The 22,503-nt window shown below is 39.5% G+C and overlaps 1 protein-coding gene across 2 annotated transcripts in view; it reads right to left on the reverse strand.

The window, feature by feature from the left end:
* ANKRD55 (ankyrin repeat domain 55) overlaps positions 1 to 22,503 on the reverse strand; it is a 114,490-nt gene that overhangs the window by 88,218 nt on the left and 3,769 nt on the right. Inside the window, exon 1 of one of the 2 annotated variants that reach the window (XM_077897854.1) lies at positions 21,451 to 21,574. The exons of the other annotated variant lie outside the window; for it this stretch is intronic. The gene's annotated coding sequence lies outside the window, so the exon portion shown is untranslated. Of the gene's footprint in view, positions 1 to 21,450; positions 21,575 to 22,503 lie in introns of those variants that run through there. 2 annotated transcript variants of the gene reach the window in all.

Raw genomic sequence — 22,503 nt, forward strand, 5'->3', positions numbered from 1 at the left:
TGCAAAAAATACAGAGATAGAAATCAAGGGAGTGCTTTCCAGGAGGCAGGGAATGGACTATCAAGGGAATGGAGAGAACTTTCGTGGTGATAGAAATACTCTATATCTTGATCATGGTAATGGTTACCTGCTCTATATTCCCTTGTCAAATTCCTATAACCTAACACCTCAAAGGGGTGATTATGTATATCCCACCTCAATAAAACTGAAAGAGTTAACAATACAAATTTACCTTTATAGTTTAATAATGTCATCCTAAATTATGAAACATATTTGTCAAAAATTAAACTGAAAATAGCAAGTTTTATAAATAAGCGTTTCTATTAGATATTTGTACACTTTTAGATTATAGTTGATGAACTAACCTTAAAATGCCACATGTGTAACATTATCCAACGGTGCATAACTTTCCATGCAAGCTTGACAACGCCCAAACAAGTCTACACAATGTTCAATGAGACAAATCCATCATCTTAGGCTTAGAAGTTGTGGCAACATCGAACTGTTATATCCAATTCTAAATGGTTACATTTAAAAGTGCTCTCAATTTTTGTACTTACCTTGTCTCCAACTGATGACAAGCAGTTCCTGGACTGGCACTAGCCATGCCCCATATTTTGCCTAGGGCTGGTCTAATTTCTCTTCCCCTGACCCTTCCATAGCCGGCTTCTTCTTATCCTAAGGTCTTAGCTCAGAGGCCTTACTGACTTCCATATTTTACCTAAAGTAGCAGCCACATCCCTGCACCATCCCAGTTACAATTAATACAACGAGCTCATTTTCCCTTTTATAATTATCACTACCTGTAATTAACTTATACTTCAGTATGTCTTCATTATCTATCTCCCTGGAGCTGATCCTGTCAGTCCCCAGACTTTTCAATGTGCTTCAGTTTCAAATTTCAAATGCCCATTTCTGTATTTTTGGTCGGAGGGAATTTTCTGGGATTCAGAAGGCCGCCCTGCCAGCTCTCAGGGTAGGTCAGAAGTTCCAGGGCCTTAATCACGCCCTCCCCCAACCAATAGTGGCCCTTGACCAATGACTCTTGGGAGCTGGTGTACACCTACCAGCTGTGTTGCCTTTGGATATAGTGATCCTGAGGCCTGCTGTTTTATGCCATTTTCCTGAGTTTCCCTTTTAGGACTAAGCTCCGTTGCTTCTTGTGTTAATTGGTTTAACAACACACTTTTTATGGGCTCCTGGTCCCTCCCCATATGACTTCCTCATTTTCCTACTGGTATTTCCTATGCTTTTCAGTAAGCCACTTGCATTGGAATCATTGTCTTTGGGTCTGCTCCTAAGGAAACCCAAAATAAGACATTTCACCACTAGAGGGTAAACTTCATAAGGGCAGGGCCCTTGTCTGCTTTGTCCATTTTGTGTCCCTATAGTCTAACACAGAGCAGGACACAGAGGAGGTGCTCAATAAACATTTAGTGAACGAAGGACTTCACTGAATACACTTTGAGAATGAAGAACATCATCAAATGACTCTCCCTGCCAAAGCTGATAATGTTATAATAAAACCCAATTAACAATCACTCATTGGGGGAAATTCCATAATAAGTACTTTCTGGTAAGAACTTATGATGAAAATTTCCCATATAAATGAGAAATCATGTATTTGAGAACTTCAGATTTTAATGATTTCTGATTGTGTTGTAAACCAAAGGTGAACTCTCAGAAAAATATTAGATAGTTCTACATTTTATCCAGGCAAAACCAGAGCTTCCCCTGCAACGTGCTCAGGTTTGGGAAGTGAGAGCTGTAACGGTAGCAGCACAGGCAGGCTTTAGGGCCTTGGGCGTCAGCCAGCCTCGAGTTTAGGTCCCAGTTCAAGCACATTTCTAGCTCATTTGTGATACTGAGCAAATCATTTAATCAATGAGGATTAAAAAAAATACCCAGTGTTGTAAGAATTAGGACCCAATAATGTATGTAAAATAATATTATGGGAAATAGAAATCATGCCCTGGTTGTAAAGAAATTTGTTTAAGTCACTTACCTATATTACTAAAAAATGCCTTTAGGTTTGTTTCTGATTTTAGAAGAATACACATAATCTTTTTTTCCTGGTTGGGTTAATTAAAACTAGGCCAAAGAAATCCATTAGTAGGTTAATTATTCCTAAGTCTGATGAAAAATTAACCTCTCAAAATGAACATGGTTTTAACTTTAAATGAGCAATTACAGCTCTCCACCATAAACTTGCTAAATCCTGCAGTTTCTTGTAACAAATAAAATGTTATGAAGTCAAAAATCCTTGGATCTTTTAAATAAAACTTTCAATAATGTATCTCTTTCTCCCCTTAGTAAGCAAATTCAACTTTATAATGCCAATATGACACCAAAGTGTAGATTAAACTTAAATTTTATGAAAATTGGCACATAATTTTTTTGACCTTGTTATTTTAAAATCTACTTAGAGGTGAAAACTAACTAGCACTTGCATTCTTTTTTTTTTTTTTTAAGATTTTATTTATTTATTCATGAGAGACACAGAAGAGAGAGGCAGAGACACAGGCAGAGGGAGAAGCAGGCTCCATGCAGGGAGCCCAATGTGGGACTCGACCCTGGGACTCCAGGATCACGCCCTGGGCTGAAGGCAGATGCCCAACCACTAAGCCACCCAGGCGTCCCATGGCACTTGCATTCTTAAAGTACTCAGGTCAACAACTTCTTTAAAACTTTCCATTATGACTCATGGTGTGTAGTTTCAATTATAATTTTAATTAATACTGACTTAAATAATTCAAATTTCTTTCATAATTTTTTCCACAGTACTCATTGTAGATGAATGTGGGTTTTTTTCCCCAAATTCATGTGTTGAAATCTAGTCCCCAGTATGATGGCATTTGGAGGTAGGGGGCTTTTGGGACATGATTAGGTCATGAGAGTGGAGGTGTCAGGAGTAGGACTAATGTTCTTGTAAGGACTTTTTTTTTTTGAGATTTTAATGGATCCTTATAAGCAATCATTTCAGAGCTTCTAGAGCTTCAGTGTCCAATACAGTAGCTATCAGCTAATACATCTGGCTATTTAGCACTTGAAATATGGCTAGTCCAAAGTGAGATGTATTGGAAGTCTACAATTTTGAAGCCTTATCTGAAAAAGATAATCTAAAATGTCTCCTTAATAATTTTTGTAAAAGATTTTATTTATTTATTTGACAGAGAGAGAGAGAGAGAGAAAGCACGCACAAGCAGGCGGTGTGGCAGGCAGAGGGAGAGGGAGAAGGAAGCTCCCTACCTAACAGAGAGTCTGATGTGGGACTGGATCCCAGGACCTTGGGATCATGACCTAAGCCAAAGGCAGACACTTAACCAACTGAGCCACCCAGGTGAGCCAATAATTTTTATAAAACTTTACATTATGATAATATTTTAGACACACTGGATTAGACATAGTATATCATTAACTTAATTTCACCTGTTTCTGTTTACTTATATTTGAATATGCCTACCAGAAAATTAATATTACACATGTGGCTTGCATTTTATTTCTACCAGACATTGCTATTTTATAGGGCTCCATATAATCTTAAGGAAAAGCTGTTTAACCGACTGGCTCAGCTATATCACTGATTTCCAGCAGGACTGAAGGGGCACAGTTTGGAAGAGGGTAGAGGAGGAGAAGAAATAGAACTACACTGAAGAACACGGAGCACTGAAGAGCCCCAAGAAGCCATCATCATTTTCATTAGTACCATTATAGTTATATAACATGAGCATTACCTTCCTATGGTATCAGTCTACAGGCTGCTTTAGTTTATGTCCCTGTGGAATTGGGGTTGCTTCTTGGTGTTTCTCTTTACCACTCCCAGATGCTCCCTTCCCACCCCCACCACTCCCATCCTGCACCACTTCTCTCCCTGATATCACTCCCCTGCTGGATCCTTGATTAGATGCTTCTGTGAACCAGCAGAGTTGGGGATGAAGAAGCAGTGGCTGCTCAAGAATATTATCAGCTTGGGGATCCCTGGGAGGCGCAGTGGTTTGGCGCCTGCCTTTGGCCCGGGGCGTGATCCTGGAGACCCGGGATCGAATCCCACGTCGGGCTCCCAGTGCATGGAGCCTGCTTCTCCCTCTGCCTGTGTCTCTGCCTCTCTCTCTCTCTCTCTCTCTGTGACTATCATAAATAAATAAAAATTTTAAAAAAAGAAATAAAAAAAAAAGAATATTATCAGCTGTGGAAAAGAACTGTGGACCATAGGACAAAAGAGTCTTTGCTGCTATCCCTGGAGTCAAGGGGTTCCTTACACTACTTCTGAAATCAGTAGATACTGTCTTAGTATCTAGAAGCTTATCTAACCTTTCCTAAGGATAATCATACACTTAAGAGTTCCCAGTGTTTTACTCAGAACTATATTCTTGTCTGAAATCCTGGAAGAACTGAAAATCGATGCTTTCTATCACTTTGGGTCTCCAACTATTTATTTATACTCTACCTACTCATTTCATGAAGCTGTAATATGAACTTTGTCCTTATAAAATATGCAGTATACTTTATATATATATACTTTATATGTATATATACATTATTCTTAAAACAATTTTCATGTTACTTTGATCTTATAACTTGTACCTTTTAACACTCATCTTCTTATTCATCCATACAAATAAACATTTAGCACTTACTAAGTGCCTGGGACTCTTAGAGCTTAAATTATATCTCCCTTGCAAAGACTTCTTTGATCATTTAACATTCATTACCCTAATTTGCACTTAATCATAAAAGACTGATATTTTGCACTGCATTAGAAAATTTGTTATATAATCATGTTAGACTTACTTTCACAACTAAATTCTAAGTTCCCAGAAGGTTTGAGCTGAGTGATAGGTCTTTCGTCGCTCTTCTGGTTTGTTAAATGCCAAATGCTAAATGCCCAAATGGACAAATCCAACTTTGGGCAAAATGATGAGTTAGGTGATGGAGCCTTCTGACCCCACAGTGGGTGCCCCTATTCTCCAGAGACAGAGAAAGCACAAGCAGGAGGAGGGGCAGAGGTAAAGGTAGAAGCAGACTCCCTGCTGAGCCTGAGCAAGGGGGCGGGGCTAATGGCAGGCTTGATCCCAGGACCCTGAGATCACGACCTGAACTGAAATCAAGCATCGCATGTTTAACCAACTGAGTCACCCAGGTGTTCCAGGTTACCTAACATTTTACCTTCATACATATCACGATAGGAAGTTGCTGAGTATATACCTGTCATTTCTAGCATTACCTGGAGGCTAATCTGGAGAAACAGCTTTATTCATTCACCCATCATATGATAAATATTTAATGAACACTAATTATGTGCCAGGCAATGGTGCTGGTGCCAGGGGCATGGTGGTGACCAAAATAGGCATGTGGTTCCCATTCGTAAAAAGCTTTCAGTTTAGGGATGATTTAGGAGGCTACCTTTCATGGCTTCCTGGCACCTCAGAGTCCATGGATGCTATTCTTGGTCACTAGAAGCCTGAAGAAATATCTCTGAATGACCACCTTCTGAAAAACACAGTAACCCTCCCCACAGCAGACAGAATGCTTTTCCTTCTATCCTTCTGTTGAATAATGCCGCTCTTCTGGCCTCTAGAAAGCATGTTTGCTACTGTTCTTTGGCCAGATGAAAAATGCTAAAGGATTTTTCACCTTAGTATTCCAGTTGGATATATTTAGCCTAGTACTCGATGATAAGCACTCATATTACCACGGATGTCCACAGATTAGAATAATCTTGGCCTTTATTTTAAAATCCCAAATAGATGTTTTTAATTTTTTTTCCTCTGAACTGCATTTGTTTCATTTAGATTTCCATCTCAACTGGAAACCGTGGGGATTTACCTTCAATTACATCTGGGTTGTGACCATTTCCTCAGCAACTTGATGGTTTGGGAAAATACAGAAAACAAAACATAACAGGAACCCAAACCATGATGCTTTGTAAATGTCTGTGCAGGGGATCCCTGGGTGGCGCAGCAGTTTGGCGCCTGCCTTTGGCTCAGGGCGCGATCCTGAAGACCCGGGATCGAATCCCACGTCGGGCTCCCGGTGCATGGAGCCTGCTTCTCCCTCTGCCTGTGTCTCTGCCTCTCTCTCTCTCTCTGTGACTATCATAAATAAATAAAAATTTATAAAAAATAAAAAAAATTTAAAAAATGAATGTCTGTGCAGATGGAGAATTTACTGAACATCTCAAAAATGTTTTTAAAAGTTCTAACTTTGGCCACATATCCTTCCCTTCTATTTTCAACTCATGAATGATTGGCCAAGTTCAAATGAAGTCCTGTGGTTTGAATTAAGTTAGCATGTCAAAGAGGTCTGGCTCCAGCAAGCTCACTCCTCCCCACCACTTCCTGACAAACTCTCAAGTGTTTAGAAGTTATTTTTCTTTGCATTAATTTTTCTGAGAGGAAATCCTTGTGAGGAATCTAGTTGAACTTGGCTCTCCAAAGTTTCTTGTAGAATTAGAAAAACAAAATTTGAGGTTACTAAGCTGGTTAATGGAAGAGAACCCTGTCGCTGTTTGCTCAGAATAGTTGCTAATGGGACAAGTCTCACTCTGTAGAGTCACTCTGTTTTGTGACCACAGACTTTACCCTTAACAACCACAAAGGGGATGGGATATGACAGAGTGTGTTATATCAGTGCCAGTCACTGCCAACTGCAAAAACAACATATAACATGACACATTCTTGGTACATGAAAGCCCCAATATCATCGTTGTAGGCTAAGGCAAAGCTTCTTGAATTTTAATGAGCATATATATCACCTGGGGATCATCTTATGGAGCAGATTCTGACTTAGTAGATCTGGGCAAAAAAAAAAAAAAAAAAGAATCTAGATTTCTACCAAGTTCCCAGATGGTGCTGCTAGCTGGTCCATTCCTTACATGGCAAGGGGCCAGAACATATTTCAAAGACTAAGTAAAATATACACTTAGTGGACTTTTACACCAAGGTTCTCTACTGGACAGTAAAGACCTAGAAACAGTAACTAAGACCCAAGGGGCAGCAGAAAAATGCATTTGTAAAAGAAGCCAGCCAGAGGCAGGGATTGGATGTAGAAAATACATTTTGATGTATCAGAAATGAGCCAGAGGTGGGGAATGGTTACCACCTTGAATATCTGTGGCTGTTTTTTTTTTTTTAATTTTTATTTATTTATGATAGTCACAGAGAGAGAGAGAGAGAGAGAGAGAGAGAGGCAGAGACATAGGCAGAGGGAGAAGCAAGCTCCAAGCACTGGGAGCCCGACGTGGAATTCGATCCTGGGTCTCCAGGATCACGCCCTGGGCCAAAGGCAGGTGCTAAACCACTGCACCACCCAGGGATCCCTCTGTGGCTGTTTTTTAGGTTAAAGAGGTATACAGGCCTATAGCTAGATGTTATTAGGGTCATATAGGGTCATGTTATTAGGGCCTCAGATTCCTTCAGAGTTCTGTCACCATTCTAGTTCTGTGCTCTTAGGCAAATTATATTTCTCCTAATATGTACACTGGAGATAATAGTGGTCCTCACCTTAAAAGGCTGTTGGATGAAATGGGGTAACCAAACACAGTGGTGTGCTCAAGTCAGCACATACTGGCTCTCTAGAGCTAACCATTAGGTACCAAGGAATTTTGTGAGGTGCTTTGGTACCTTGAAATTAGCAATGGTGGGAATATTTACACCATGGAAACTGGCACATGCTACTAGTAGAGGCTATTTTTTGTTTTTTTGAGAGCTGCTTTACCAACATATCACTTTGTGTAAATTACCTAGTGCCTAAAGAGCTTGATAAATATGAATACTATCTTAGCTACCTTATCTGAATTCTAGCACTTGTGATTTGAAACACATCATTTAGCACTGGATATTTTATAACAGTTTCCTTTTCAGCAAACTCTATAATTGGGTTCTTCTAAGACTGGGTCTTTTGGGGATCCCTGGGTGGCGCAGTGGTTTAGCGCCTGCCTTTGGCCCAGGGCGCGATCCTGGAGACCTGGGATCAAATCCCATGTCGGGCTCCCGGTGCATGGAGCCTGCTTCTCCCTCTGCCTGTGTCTCTGCCTCTCTCTCTCTCTCTCTCTCTCTCTGTGACTATCATAAATAAATAAAAATAAAAAAATTTAAGACTGGGTCTTTTGAAACTGGAGGCTTCAGAGGTATGACCATACTCTGCCATATGCCATGATTGGTCAATGCCTTGCTTTTTGACTTCTCCAAGGAAACTACTGAGCATAAGTTCAGAATTTTTGGAGTTCATTACTCCAACAGCTTTGATTCCTTTCACAGGAAAAATCAGAGTCCAAGCTGTATGGTGTCAGGATAGATCCCAAGAATATTAATGTTTCTTCAAAGTTCGTCCAACAATAAGTGAAAGTTAAAACAGGGAGAAACAGAGTGCTATAAAATAGGTCTGTGTCCCAGTCACAAGTTTTCACACATTTGTTAAGATAATCATAGCTGGTAGACTAACTGGGAAATGGAACCTGCCACAGTAAATAGAGAGGTAATGTCCCTCTGTGTATTTGTGCCAACAACATAGATCTGAACGTAAGAGGTCTTAAGAATCAGCCGAGTTATCTAATGTGAATGCCCTCAGCTATCCTCTCTTATTCCTCCAAATTTCTCTATTCCTCCCTCTAGCCTCTTGTCAATTCCTTCTGCTATAAAGAAAGAAGTGTCTTTTCTCTGTGAGAATGTGAGGCCACCCTTAGTGTATCTCATCCTATGTAAAAACTTTCCCTAGAGAGCAGATGTGCACAACCATTAAGAGCTTGACTGGAGCCTGACTAGCTGGGTTCAAGTCTTGCAACATGATGCTGTTTAAGCTATGCCTTATTTTCCTCATCTACAAAGTCAGAATCATAATAGTTACTTCCCATAAGGTTTCTGAGTGAATTAAAATAATTTAAATATGCAATTCTTATAATGTATATAAGCAATATACATTATAAATATATATAAGCAATTCTTATATACATTTACTATTATTTCCACCCATTATTCCATCCCTTTTACAACTTCATCCTTTTCCCTCAAGATCCTTTTCCTTAGTCTTACATGTAGGCTCACATCTTTCCATCCTTACAAAACAAACTGCAACAATATGAAACAGAACTGTGATGTTTCTTCCAACAGGTTTACTTTTTCTTTCCCACTGTACCTTGCGGGGGGGGCGGGGAATAAAGCCTTTTTCCTTCCTGACCACCCAATCTTTCCTTGGTCTGTTTAAATTTCAGTTCCATAGCTGCTCAGCATAGGCCCTAATGTGCAGGTACTCTGTTGACTGGATACGGGTTCTGATGGAACTGTAAGGATTCGCTTTACCTAGGGCTGCACCTATGACTGGTGGAGATGATCGGTAATGCCTGCTATGAAAAACAGGCTTAAATAATATTTTCCACACATCTCTAGGCTTCTACCACTTAAGTATCCAGGATTATTTTGGGGGTAGAGGCAGGCTCTTGGCAGTTTAGCCTAGGCAATGTGGTATGGTGGAAAGAAGGATGAACTTTGTTATCACAAGACCTGGGCTCAAGTTCTCATTCTGTTCTACACATTGTAAATCATTATAGCTGCTGCAGTGAATTATTTCCAGCGAATCACTCAGGACTCTTGCCTTCCTATTTTTATGCTAATGTATCAGTTATCCAGGTTGGGTCTGACTCTGACAGAGCCTGAACGGAGGCTGTGTGTCTGAGCCTATAAGTCAGGCTTCTATGCGCAAGAGTGAATAAACCCAGGGGCTTTGAAAGGATTTTCTCTCTGAAGGAAGATTAAGGCAGGAAGATGAAATTGGTCACAGGACCCACATCTGACCCTTTAAATAAAGAAATGGGGCTCAGATGAAATCCTCTCCTGCTTGAAGCCAGTCTGGTCTTTCTCTGGTATATCATTTCTAATGTACCTTCTCTCTTTCTAGCTCTGCCTCTAATCTCTTTTTTTCCTCTCAGGAGAATCTTAACCCTAGAATTCCTCCTGTCACATGTCTTGAAAAAAATTCTGAATGTTCAGAGAATCAGAAAATACAGTAGAGCAAAAAGTTATCTTAACCATCCTCATTTTACAAACAGACTCAGAGAATTGATAACTAAACCAATAATCATCGAGAAAATAATTTTCTTGCATTTGTAGGAAGAAAAATAAGGAAGTTTGGGTTATTGCTCAGCCAGTTGAGGCGACACTCCCATTGCATGAATACAGCATCAACAATTTAATGACATCAAGGATTTGGGGGTTTCCTTTACACATAGTCCAAAAGGATGTTTTCACATGAGCTTGTGCCAGATAACAGTTTTGAAATGCTGAGCTGATATCCAGCAATCCTTTTTTTGATTTCACAACATTTTTGTAAGACACATCTGTTTTCTTCTCCACTGAAAGTGGCATTGGAGCAAATAGATTTATATTAAGCTTATAAAGCAGAAAATTAAAACTTTAGCCAAACCATCATGTATTTTATTTGGTCTAAATTATGCTAAGTAACTAGTTTGATAGGCTTTGAGTCCCTAAAGTAACCATCTTTTTGGTATTGTATAGATCTAGGCTGCATGTTTCTGCTTGAAACAATGCCCGAGTCCTTCTTTGGCCTTATTTGTCCTATTTGTCAGTGAGAGACGTGCTGTTGAAGTTATACAGGCAGCAATATATCAGCCTTTAGGCAACTTTTGCTTAGTGGAACATTTCATCTGCTTGCAATATTGAAGCTTCCAGAGCTTATATTCTGACATTTCCCCTTCCTTCCCTCAGGGAAAGAAATTCTATTGAAATCCAAATAGAGAAATAGGAGGAAAAAAAGATCTTAATTTGCAGCATGGGATTTTAGGCACGATCAGGTTTAAGGAAGCAAAACAATAATTTTTAAGAGCTAAATCTGAATTAATCTCTGAATCTCCAATCAGACAACAGGCTTAACCTTTCTTTCATCCAGTTAAGCAAACAAACTGAAATTCTATGGGCATAGGAATACAATTGTCATTTGATTATATACTCTCTTTGTTATAACTTAAGATACAAAGAACATATAGGGAGAGACTCTAGCTTTCTGCTTGATAGACTGAGATGTGAGAAAAGTGATTTTCATTATCAGGCAACTAATAATTGATGGGAATAAGAGGTGGCTATGATGATCTCTGAATCCTTCTCTGGCAATGATGGGCTCCACAAGAGGAAATCAGCCTGTTTAAGTGCTATTCATGTAATTTTCTGTTTGCATGGAAACATACTTCTGGGTGTTAAATGCTATGCTTACTATGCACAAATAGAGATCCAAATCAGAATTCTTAAGTTTTTTGAGTTAAAAACCAAACAGCTGAATTAGAATGATGTACTAGAAAAAATCATTCATTGACTACTGATCAAGAAGTATGTATTGGATACTCACTGAGTGCCTGGCCTGATGTTTGGTGCCATTACTATCTCAACATACTTCATCAATGAGCTGCCTATTCTCAGACCTACTATACCCCTAAACTCCTAACAATCAAAATAAATAAATAAATAAATAAATAAATAAATAAATAAATAAATAAACTCCTAACAATCAGAAAGAAGTATTTTTAAGTCCACTTTTCTCGGCATGGATAGGTATAAACTAAGTATACATTTTGTCCCTTCTGCTGGCTCAGGAGTCTCACATATGACCCCTTTAGACCACTTTCCAGAGCAAGTCCTGTGTGTTCAAAACCTCTCTTGCCCCTTGGTTGGTTATACTTACTGTTCAAGGCCAGCCTCTGTGAGTCAGGTGCCAGGATTATCTAGTCTAAGACCCAGCTCTATGGTTACAATATATTCACCCTCCCAAATAAACAGATTCTTTCAGATAGCCTGACACCAGGAAGACATCCAGTCAAACATCCTGATTTTACAAAAGAGAAAACCAAGGCCACAGAGCTGTGTTGACCCAGGCCAGCACTTTCTCCACCGCTCCATGCTGCCTCTTGCTTTGTGAAATCAACATTGATTTACTATCACAGGTGGCTTCTGGGGATGATCTCCTAGCCAAGGACTTGCAACTTGAATGGGCAATGTGAGGGACAAGGATAATTTATCATACTTTTCAACACAAAGATAGGTCACTACTAGGTCTGGGTCAGCCCTGATTATCTCATTGGGCCCCTAAGTCTGAATTTGCCTTGAAGGGGCTAAACTGACCCTTTGACTCTCCCACCACCTTTTCAATTCCCTTTAACTCCCATGATCCCTAGTTGCTATCTGGCCACAGTGTTTCACTCAAAACTTTCATGGATAATAATATGTTCACAATTAACAGATAATCTGCATTAACAGTTCATTATGGGGCAGATGCTATGGCAAGCTCTTTATGTGTATTTTCTTCTTTTAATTCTCACAGGAGCCCAATGAGGTAGGTAGTATTGATAGCTTCACTTGCAGATGAGAAAATTCAGGTTCGGAGAGGTTAAGTCACTTGCCCAAAGTCGAAGAGCTAGATTTTGAATAGAGGTAGTCTAACTTCAGGCCTAAGCACTGACTCATACTATTAATAAACCAACTCAATACTTTGAACATTGACTATATGCAAACCATTCAGCAAGGGTCTATGAAGGATGAGGCTTCTAGCCTAGATGAGGTGGTCTGGACATATGAAAACATGTTTAGCAACATATTATGTGATAATACATAATAAGTAATAAGCCAATAATAAGCTAGGTAGGATGGGAGCTTAATCTTTGTTTTCAGTGTGTGTGTGCCAGGGACCTCTTTGGCAGTCTGGTAAAACCTATGGACTCCTTATCAGGAGAAATGCATAAAATAAAAAAGGACAGATTGCAAAAGACACCAGTTACGTAACAACATAGCACAGAAAGTATTAAAATGTTGTCATGTAATGGTATATAAGCTTCTATACTAATACATCATAAACATCATCATTTTGAGAACCAGTGACATGGAGGGGCCAGAGCTAGAGGAAACCAAGTGGATGTGGGTCCAAACTGCTTTTCATATCTCTAACAGCTCACCTAACCCTATGCTTCATTCCCAGAGATTGTAAACTGTATTTTCATTTTGCTATGCATGTCCACGTGTTTTTCTCACCAGTCTATAACAGATTTTCTCACAGCTCACTAAGTAGACACATTCTTGCCCTGTTATCACATCTATTGATGCTAAAGTCCCACAACTCAGAGAGGGATTTTAAAAGATGGTGTAGCTAGGTTTCTCCAATGTTTTCTTCATCAAAAAGCAATTTTAAAACCACAGTTTTAAGTATCAAGAAATGAACTTGGAAAGATTTCAGTAATTGCAAACAGTCACATTTAATTCCAAGAGTGAGGTTTCTGTTACAGGTTTTCACTTTTTGTACTAGGCTGGCAAAAGTTTATGTAATTACAATGGGGAATTAAAATTCATTTCACTGCAACATGAAAACCTTTTAGAGAAACCTCACTCTTTGAATTAAACTAGGCTGTTTATAACTGTTAACGCTTATTCTAATTCACTTTCTGGTATTTAGAGCGATGGTTTTGCAATTGTTTTTTCAAGGAGAAATACTGGTGTTTCTGGACTATGAGCAACATATGGTATCAAGATGTGGTTTTAATTTGCATTTCCCTTGTGAGTCATGATGCGGAGCACCTTTTCATTTGCTATTTGACCATTTTGATACCCTCTTTTGCATAGTGCCTGGTCAGGATTCTTGTCCAGTTTTTAAAACTGTGCTATTGTTTTCTTATGGATTTATAGAATGTTTAAAAAGATATTTATTTTTTAAGGTTTTATTTATTTATTTGAGATAGAGAGAATGAGAAAGAGAGAGCACAAGCAGGGAGAGCTGCAGCAGGAGAGGGAGAAGCAGGCTTTCCACTTGAGCAGGGAGCCCGATGCCGGGCTTGATTCCAGGACCCTGGGATCATAAACTGAGCCGAAGGCAGACGCTTAACTGACTAAACCACCCAGGCACCCCTAACAAGATGTTCTTGATATAAATCCTTTGTTAGATGTATGTGAGTGAGTGTGTGTGTGTGTGTGTGTGTACACGCCAATCTAAGGTTTCATTTTCCATTTTCTTAACAGCATCATTTATTGAATGGGATTTCTTAATTTAATTAAATAAAATTTATCAGCATTGCCTATGTCTATTTAAGCTGTGGCCTCCCCTGAGGTCCTGAAACTATTTTTTATGTTTTCTTTTATAAGTTTTGTTGTTCTACATTTTCACCTTTAGGATGAACCATCTTGTATTAATTTTTGTGTATGGTTTGAAATAAGGGCCAAGCTTCTTTTTTTTTTCCACTTGAGCCAGCACTGTTTATTGAAAAGACCGTCCATCTTTCTTCCACTGAATTGCTGTGGTGGTGTCATGAATGAAATGACTAATCATATGGGTGTGGATCTATTAAACTCTATTCTATTCCACTGTCTACTGTCTATTCTTATATTAATACCACACTTTTAATCACTCTAACTCTAACTTTGATATCTGGTTTTGTTTTTCTCCTTCAAGATTGCCTCAGTTCTTCTAGATCCTTTGTATTTCCAAATACAGATTACAAGTAGCTTGTCAATGTTCACCAATTTAAAAAAGCTGCTAAGGTGTTTACTGGGATTGCACTGACTCCAGAGATGAATATGAGAGAGAATATCTTAACAATGTTACATCCTTGAGTCATATGTTAATGTTATATTCCTTCATCGATTTAGGTTTTCTTTTACTTATCTTTTTTTCTTTTACTTTTCTCAGTACTTTTTTTTGTAGTTTTAAGTGTAGAAGTATTGTATATCGTTCATTAGAGCTATACTATAATTGATGTTTTTGGTGCTTTAAAAATTTTATTGTCTAATTGTTTGCTTCTATTTATTTATTTATATATTTTAAAAAGATTTTATTTATTTATTCATGAGAGACACACAGAGAGAGATAGAGACATAGGCAGAGGGAGAAGCAGGCTCCCTGTGAAAAGCCTATGTGGAACTCAATCCCAGACCCTGGGATCATGCCCTCAGTCAACGGCAGACGCTCAAGCACTGAGCCACTAGGCATGCCTGTTTGCTTCTTTTTATTATTTATTTATTTATTTATTTATTTATTTATTTATTTATTTTATGATAGACATAGTGAGAGAGATTGAGGCAGAGACACAGGAGGAGGGAGAAGCAGGCTCCATGCCAGGAGCCTGAGGCGGGATTCGATCCCGGGATTCCAGGATAGTGCCCTGGGCCAAAGGCAGGCGCCAAACCGCTGAGCCACCCAGGGATCCCCCCTTTGCTTCTTTTTAAAAATAGATTTATTTCTCTGTTGAAATTCTCCAATTTCTCTTCTGGCTGCCATTTCCTACATTTTCTTGAACATATTAATAATCATGATTATTTTAAATTACCTGTGGGCTAATGTGAATATCTGAATCACCTATAATTCTTTTCCTATTATCTATATTTTTTACTTGGTTTCAGTAGTTTGATCCCTTTTATTTCTTATATTTTCACGAGCATAATAATTTTCGGTTAAATGTCAGATGTCATCAATGAAAAATCATAAGACTTGAGATGATTATCAAGTTATCCTCCTCCAAAGTTAAGTTTTCTTCTGGCAGTAGATAGTTAAGATCTTGAGAAAACTTGATTTTATGCTTTTTGGGGCTAGTAGACTAGATTTCAGGGTTTTTTTTCCCTACTTATGGATTGGTCCTTATTCCTATAAGTATGGCTCTTATTCTTAGGACATGACTTTTCTAGGGTATTAGTTCAAAGCCTGGGATTTGTACCAAGCTATCTCCACCTTCGTAGGCTTTAATTATGACTTTTGGCTCCCTAGTTGTACTGAAATCTCTGATCAGCTCTTTAGGTCACCAGCTTAAGGTAATGTGTATGCAGAATTTCAGTGTCCTTCTCTACTGACCTCCTTCCTCCAGACTTTGCTCCCTAAGTAACAAAATCCAAGCTACTTCAGACTCTGACATCTGCCTCTTCAGTCCAATGAGACAACGGTTGTATGCCTTTGTTCTGCAATTTGTAAATGTCTTTAGAAAAATACCTGGGAGGAATGTGGACCTCACATCATGGGCTTTCCTTCAAGTCTGGTCTGTATTTGTTGTATCCAGTGCCTTCAGACAATTGCTTTAAATATTTTGTGCAATATTTAAGTTGATTTTGAAGACCCTATTAGTATGATGCCAGCTATTTTTGCAGGAAAACAAAACAAAACTTGTGCTAATTCCCTTTCTCAGATGGTACCAACTCATCTAAGATTGGAGGTCGGGGTGGGATGTAGGGAGAAATAAGAAAGATCAATTGTTATTCATTCAGGATGAACTGTGCTGGAAAATGGAGATTAGATAATGCATAAATAGCTTCCTAACCTTTGAAAACATGTCGTAAATTATATTTAAAGGATTAACCCTGATGACTTTAATGAATCAAAACTCATGCTTCTTCATACTCGTTTTCAAAGGAAAAAATGATGAGGCCATATATGGCTCCAGAACTTTCCTCTGAAAATTGTTTTTAGAAATAAGTTGTCATGTTTTTATTTCTTAGTTGGGCATATCCACAGTGTTCAGTGTTGGTCAAAAGTAAAAGCATTTATAACCATAATTGTCTTAGAATTTTTGTGATAAAAGTAATTCACAACAGTCAACTCTTAAGAATTCATGGCAAGATGATTTTATAAGCAATGCAGGGAGGAAGAATCAGAGGGAAAAAAAGCAGATAAGAAATTCTTTTTAAAAAATTATTTTAAAGACTTTATTTCTTTATTTGAGAGAGAGAGAGAGCATGAGCAAATGAGAGCATGAGCAGTGGAGAAGGGCAGAGGGAGAGAGCCCGATGAGGGCTCTGTGGAGCTCGATCCCAGGACCCCAAGATCATGACCTGAGCTGAAGGCAGACACTTAACCAACTGAGCCACCCCCAGGTATCCCAAGAGTAGATAGAAAATTCTTAAGGAGGTGGGCTTCTCAGATCTGGAAGAGCACTGGTATAAGGAATAGGCATGGCTATAAGAGTTATCTCAGGAATGATCCAATTCAGTTTTCTGTGTCTCCTCCTCTTCTAGTCAGTGACTCTTCAGAGGTATCAGGGTCCTGATGTCACCCAGGGTTCCCACTCCTGTGTCCCCAGGCCTGTCCAGAGGACCTGAACTGGGGATGAGGATGGGGTAGGAGGTGGGGAAATTAAGAGGTAGATCTGCTATTTGCTGGATGTGTGAAGTTCACCAAGTTATTTAATCAAACTGTTAAGAAGCTTTTTACTGCAAACAATAGGAATCTAAGCCTCAAGGGCTTAGAAAGAAGAGTAACTCGCTATCTCATATATTAAGAAGTCTGGGATAGAACTCCTTTAGGACTGGTTGATTTAATAGCTTGAAAATGTCAGGAAGAACCCAGGTTCTGTCCATCTTTCTACTCAGCCATCTTATGTATTAGTATTGCCTTTAGCTATTTGGTTTCCTGAGTTACATCCAGGCACAATAACTGAAGGAAAAAAATGGTAAATTTCCTTCCTGTGAATCTCTTTTTATTAGCTAGTGATCTTTTCCCAGGATCCCCCCCCCCCCCGGCAGACATCATTTCATGATTTATTGAACATAACTAGGTCTCTTGTTCCTGCCTAAGCTAATCTCCAGAAGAAGAATGTGATTCCTGTGACTGGCCTCCAGAATCTGTACACAAGCCAAAGCCACCTGGGGAGAGATGGGCATTTGAATAAAAGTGAACTCTACCCACAAGGAAGGAGGGTATTAGGTAGATAACCACTGGTGTCCACTATACTTGAATTTGCTGAGCCTTATTTACTTTATCTGCAACATGAAGAGATAATAGTATTTGGCTTTTAGGACTGTTATAAAGATTAAATGTAAGAACCCGGGCAGCCCGAGTGGCTCAGCGGTTTAGCAACGCCTTCGGCCCAGGGCGTGATCCTGGAGTCCCGGAATCAAGTCCCGTGTCGGGCTCTCTGCATGGAGCCTGCTTCTCCCTCTGCCTGCCTTCTCCCTCTGTCTCTGCCTCTCTCTCTCTCTCTCTCATGAATAAATGAATAAAATAATAAATAAAATAATAAGAAAGTAAGTAAGTAAGTAAGTAAATATAAGAACCCATGGGTTGGGACGCCTGGGTGGCTCAGCGGTTGAGCCTCTTCCTTCGGTTCAGGGCGTGATGCTGGAGACCCGGGATCGAGTCCCACGTCGGGCTTCTTGCATAGAGCCTGCTTCTCCCTCTGTCTGTGTCTCTGTCTCTGTGTCTTTCATGGATAAATAAATAAAATCTTTTTAAAAAAAAAAAAAAAAAAAAGAACCCATGGGTTATTGCTCCAAAAATTCCCACTAGACTTGTGGGGATATAGTATATATATCCTATATAACTTCTGAAACCATGCCCCATAGAGTTTTAAGGAGGTCGAGACTAACAAAATTTAAGGCTTGTTTTTCAGAGATTTGTTTCTTCTTAATCAGCTACTGTTTCTTTTCAGATCCCACTAACAAATCCACTAGCTGTCTCCACAGAGGCCTGGTCTGCCACAAATGAAGGTCACTGATACAGTTCTAGCCTATGAACAAGCTAGGCTCTGCATTCCTTCCCAGAAATAAGGAGCCCTAGGTCCCATCCAGTTTATACTAACTTGTGGAGGCATGTACACAGCCCTCTCCTTGTCTTACAGATCACCTCCTGATGTTAGGAGCCAAATTTTGCCTCATTTTAATGTTAAATCTCTACCTCAAAGTGAACATGGGAGGTATGTTTTCTTTCCTCATGAATAGTATTAAATTTCCCTCACCCTTTTCTTTAATATGTATATAATCCCAACCCTTATGATTGTAAAACTTGTTCTAGTCTCAGTCAGGGGAGGATTTGAGGCTGCCCTTCCATCTTCTCATATGGCTTGTTTCTCGAGATAACCCTTGCCTTGCTGCATACTTGATGTCTCAGCGATTAGCTTTGCTGCATGTCAGGCATATTAACTTAGGTTTGGTTACAATTCTGCTCTATCCGTAATATTTCCTAGCTACCATTAATTTTTGTCTTGGTGTCAGATGCTACACTAGGTGCTTTATATATATTTTTTCTAATCCAACCACCAAATATGTATTCATGCATTCTCTTTATTCATTCATTCAACACATATGTGATTGCCAAGAATCTCATCTTACAGACAATGCAACCGGTTTAGAGAAGCTGACTAGTATCTTTAAAAATGACACAGCAAGTGGCCAAGTTAGATACGTGTTAGGTCTGTCTGACTCCACAGTTTGAAAAACCTCTATGACTTCCTTTCCCATAAGCCTCCTCAGAGTCTCATGTCACCAAGCTTAACCTATTAACGAGGGGTGGCTGGGATCAACTATGGCGTGTCAACTCACACTCTAAGGTCTAAAGAAGAGAACAATCTTGTTAAGACTGCCCACTCCAGCTGCTTCCCTGGAACTTCAGGTTAGTTCTGCTTGGCTCCAGCAGGTGGCGGGGTGGTATCAGCACTTGCCTCCTCCACTTGGAAGAGACTGAAGCGGTGAGAAAGACTTTCTTGGCGAACTGTACAAATCAGACTCATCACTTTTTGATCCTACTCTGTAGGAAGGGCAGCTGGCCTTTTTCAGCTATTTCCAGGCATGAAGTGAGAGATGAAATAAACTGCATGTGAATTAACCTTTTTACTTTTAAAAAGTGCTCTCATTTTTATATACACATTCTTGCCAATTATGAATGTTGAGATGCTTAGAACAGACTTTCTCACTATCATTATCAATTGTATTGCTTTATTTACTTAAATGCTGTGAGGTCCCTAACGTGGTGGATAGAGTGACTTATCTCTGGACAACCAACATGAGGCACACGGTGTCCTGTGACTACTCAGTCAATATTTGCAGTGTGTGTTTGTGAATGTCCTGGAGTGGGGTGATCTGGGTTTGAGCTTTGTCTTGGTTATTTCCTATTTGGGAGATTCTCAATCATGTGCTCTCTGAGCCTCATTTCCCCCATCAGTAACATGGTGGTGATGATGATAATGAGGAGGAGAACGACGATGAGATGATGATGATGATGATGATGATGATGATAATTCCTAAGCTCATTTGTTTGACAGTGACAGGTATATGAAAAAGACCTAATAAAGTACCTGTCAGAAATACTTTAGTTTTTTTAGGTGAATGTGCCAAGGTTGTAAAATATACTAGTGGTTGATACTTCCTGATAGGGTTAGAATATAAAGTGCCTGGGCCAGAATTTAGCCAGGTCCCACTGGGGACATCTCATCTCTGGTTGTCATTTCCTGCCCACAGCTCAAGAACTTACCTTCATAACCTCACATGGAGAATCACTGAAGTTATCTACTTATTGTCTGTCTTGGCTCCAATTCTACCTTTTTCAACCCGTTTCTAAAAGTGTTATTCAAAGAAGTCCTTCCATTACCTGCCTTCAATCTGTTTTTCCCAAGGGACCATTTGCCACTCATGTACCTGCACAAAGCATCTATAGCAGGTGGCAGGTTTACTCCTGGAAACCCGACCTGCCTTGAGCATCTTCAGTTCTCTGCCTGTGTATACTCTCACTCCCTCTCCTTCTCCACGATGTCCTCCCGAACCACACTCGTCACTCTTGCTGACTCTTCCTCCAAAAAGCCTCCTCTCGCCCATATTGATCTCCTACCTTAGAACTCCCATTGCTCTCATGAGGCAGTATAGATCGCTGGATAGCTAAAGGCATGGTATTGGGTGTCAGACAGGCTGGAATCAAATCTTGGCAAGTTGCTTAAACTTTGTGTGCCTCAGTTACTTTATCCTTAAAGTGAAAATAATAATAATACCTACCTCATAAAGATGTTTTGAGGATTTAATTAGAAAACATATAAAGCATTTAGCAAAATGATTGGAAGAGTAAGCACTCAATATACAGTGGTTAGTATTACTACCATCATTATCATTAGATTATTTGATACTTCGTTGTTGGTTTTTGCCTCTTCCAAGTAGCCTGTTGTGTTCAAGGACCATATTTTGTGTTTATTTATAGCCCTTGCCATTGCCTTGTGCACTCCCTGAACATGGTATGTATATTACAGCTTTTTATTCCTCAGTCTTACCCAGTATTAAGAACCAAAACTGACCCACAAGTTAATTTTTAGCAAAGCTATATAAGACACTGGTGGAAGACGCCACTGCAACATGCCAGGAAACTTTATAGTTTTCTGATCATTGGATGCTGGCCATTCAAAACTCACAGAGTAGTTTGTATGACTATAATACACATTTTGTTAAGTTGAAGAGAATACTTTTATACAATTTGGGGATTATCTACAGGATAGGAAGAAACAGAACAGCGAAAAATGTGACAGGTGACCAAATAACATCCATATAAAGTTTATCAACCACCATGAGCTTGAGTTGGTCCCTGATCTCCTGAATATCTCTGCTCCCCACACCCCAGCCCTGAATTTTGTGATGATGATGATGATAAATAATGGCCCAGGTCCAGGGTTCTGCTGTTTTCTCTTTTCATTTTTACGATTCTCAAAAGAAGCACTAACCTGCTTTCTCTCACCTTGCCAGGGGTGGATACGGTTGCAAAGCTCTTCTCGGCCCCAAATCAAGAGTACTTTACCCATGGTTCCAGGAGATGCGGCTCTATTTCTCAAGCCTTTTGTTGTATGCTGGGAAACCCTCTGGTGAAATGTCAATTCTCTGGAGAGGTAGGGGATCTTTCACCACTTCAGAGTAGCCTAATCTCACACACTTACCCTGGGGCCCTCTGCTGGTCAGCCATGAGAAATAAGACAGAAAGCAGTTCTTAGGATAAGAAGTCATTAATTTTGTCTTTGAGAGTAATACACACAGAGACCAGAATATTGCTGTTCAGCAGGAATAGTCACATTTGGATTATGATATAAAACAGCGAGAGAAGACTAAGCTAGAAAGAGCAGTAAAAACCTCCTTCTAGAAAGAGGATTAACAACCAGATTCAGGTGTCAATTCAAAAATCAAAATTAATTTAATACAGAGTAATAAAAAATATCCTATTGGGGATACATGTAATGTACGATTGTTTTGTTTTTAGTACAGAGTCAGGAATCAGTAGAGTTTGCTAAATTGGTTTGAGTAAATCCACTGGAAAGTATGCTCCTTACCCACCAACACTCTGCCTTTCCCTGGGCTTGCTTTAACGCATGCATTAGATTACCAAGGTATCACAGTGACAGATGCCATAGAAATACCAAAATGAATAGATGGAATCAGACACTCAAATGTGCTCAGTAGGTGAGGCACCCTGATTACAGACTGGGCTCTGTGGCCCTCTGACCCCAGCTTTTGTTAACCACCCTTGCCCTGGCTCTCTACAGAGATTTAGCGAGTGTTTTGTGTCTGTGGCCAGTGCTTTCGCTCTCCCACAGGGAGCACAAGAGAGCAATGGGCTCAGGACTGACCCAGCCAAAGGGCTTCTCACAAAGAAGCAATACCTGGTGTCTGTCACCCAAAGGACCAAAACAAGAAAATCCAAAACCAAATGTAACAACCTCAAACCTTCTCTTGGCTCATTTTATGATCATGTGGAATGAAATCTATATACAATATAATGATAGCAGACATTATATACCAC

Source organism: Canis aureus, chromosome 5, assembly GCF_053574225.1.
Source record: "Canis aureus isolate CA01 chromosome 5, VMU_Caureus_v.1.0, whole genome shotgun sequence".
NCBI classification, from domain to species: Eukaryota; Metazoa; Chordata; class Mammalia; order Carnivora; family Canidae; genus Canis; species Canis aureus.